At 46.8% G+C, this 1995-nt stretch overlaps 1 protein-coding gene across 1 annotated transcript in view; it reads right to left on the bottom strand.

Moving 5' to 3' along the window:
• CCSER2 (coiled-coil serine-rich protein 2) overlaps window positions 1–1447 on the bottom strand; it is a 232918-nt gene extending 231471 nt beyond the window's left edge. Inside the window, exon 1 of the mRNA XM_005871120.2 lies at window positions 1429–1447. The gene's annotated coding sequence lies outside the window, so the exon portion shown is untranslated. The remainder of the gene's footprint in view (window positions 1–1428) is intronic.
• Between the last annotated feature and the right edge of the window lie 548 nt (window positions 1448–1995).

The raw sequence follows: 1995 nt of genomic DNA, 5'->3' as shown, positions 1-1995 counted from the left end.
CATTTGGGGGTGACCAGGCTAGTGGGGGGGAGTTAGGAGTGACCAGGCTGACAGAGAGGGGGCAGTTGGGGGAGACCTGGCAGGCAGTGGGGGGCAGTTAGGGGCGACCAGGCAGGCAGGCAGGTGAGCGATTAGGAGCCAGCGGTCCAGGATTGTGTGAGGGATGTCCGACTGCCAGTTTAGGCCCAATCCCTGGGATCGGGCCTACACCGGCAGTCATACATCCTCTGAGGGGTCCCGGATTGGAGAGGGTGCAGGCTGGGCTGAGGGGACCCCCCCATGCACGAATTTTGTGCACCGGGCCTCTAGTAAAAGCGTAATATGTTAAGTGTCCGGTCATCCAGTTGGCCGTTCAACCAATCAAAGCATAATATGCTAATGACATGCTAAGGCCGCTCAATCGCTCGCTATGATGTGCACTGACCACCAGGGAGCAGACGCTCTGACTGATAGGTGAGCTTGCTGCTGGGGTCCGGCTGATCGGGACTGAGCGAGATGGGCCAGACACACCCTGGAGCCCTCCCGTGTTACCTCCCCAGCTAGCCAACCTCCCGCATCCCTCCCTGGCCTCGATTGTGCACCGATGGGGTCCCTCAGCCTGGCCTGCACCCTCTCACAATCTGGGACCCCTCGGGGGATGTCAGAGAGCCGGTTTTGGTCCAATCCTGCAGGCCAGGCCGAGGGACCCCACTGATGCACGAATTCGTGCACCGGGCCTCTAGTAATAAATAAGGGTGGACAAGTCCAGACTATCGTAAAATGAAGAAAATAAACTTGAGAAAAAAGTTTAAAATAAAAAGAATAAGAATAAGTGAAAAAATGGCCACACCTACCTCCCCACTTCCTGTAAAGAAATACCACGTGGATATATTTCCTATAAGCTGGCCTATCAACTCAGACCAAAATATCACCAGACCCATTCTATACACTTAAATAGCTGTTATGAATAGTTCCTGCTTTTCTAAGCTATGATCTTCAGAGAAAATTATAACTCCCAACCCTAACACTGGCTGCCAAGAAAATAATGGTCACAGAAAGCTCTCAAATTTCCCCAAGGTACTCAGGCTGCAACCAAATATCATTCATAAGATGGCAACAACAATTCAAAGTACCTTTGGTGTCTGCCTATCTTCACTGTCCCTGATGTATTCAGATGTATTCACTAAGGGCTCAGGCATCAAAAATTGTGCTATTTTCCTATGGGGGTATGCATGTGGGAGAGAGAGGGAAAGGGACCGAGAGAGGAACAAGGAGAGGGTGAGGAGAGAGAGAGGGAGAATGAATTTAAAGAAACAGCACCTAGATATTTTTTTGAATTTTAAAGCGAGGTAGCTTGCCAGGGAATAGAAAGTATCTACTAAAATAAAGCTGTCACCTAGACTTTTCAATACCAGACACCAACACAGAGATCACAGTAGGACCAAATACCTCAAGGTAGCCAGCATTTCTCAGCTAAAGAGCTGTCTTGTGTTTCCATTCCCACACACCAAACTGTAGCTATGGTGCAGAAGGCCATGCCAAACTGGACCGCTGGGAGCAATAATTGGGGAGAGGAGGGTGGTAACCTGTATGGAAAGGAGGGAGAGAAGTAGTTGCCTGTGTTTGTTTGTCTGTTTCCCTTTCCTATTGTGCTTACAAAATACAAAAAGTGAGCAGATGAAAACTGGAAAGGAGAAGGCAGAGTGAAGGGTAAGGAGCTCTGGTAGCAGAAAAAATCAAGATGAACTCCTTTTCTAAGGAATATGTCTTTGAAAAGCAGACATATGAAGTTAGGAACTGACCAAGGAATTTAAAACAAGCCTCACACCTGATATGTATAAAACTTGTACAGAGAGAACAGAAATGCTTAATTATTTAGAATTATGGTCCTGGGGCACTGTTAAAATTAGCAATCCTCAAAGAGGATCCAACTATATTCATACTGATCATACTGATCAACATGGAAACATAAAAAAAAAAAAAAAAAAAAAAAAAAAAAACTTCAGCTTTCATGGA

The sequence above is a fragment of the Myotis brandtii genome, unplaced genomic scaffold, assembly GCF_000412655.1.
Source record: "Myotis brandtii unplaced genomic scaffold, ASM41265v1 scaffold33, whole genome shotgun sequence".
Classification (NCBI taxonomy): Eukaryota; Metazoa; Chordata; class Mammalia; order Chiroptera; family Vespertilionidae; genus Myotis; species Myotis brandtii.
Note: the sequence above shows the minus strand (reverse complement) of the source record. Positions and strands in the feature narration are given on the sequence as shown.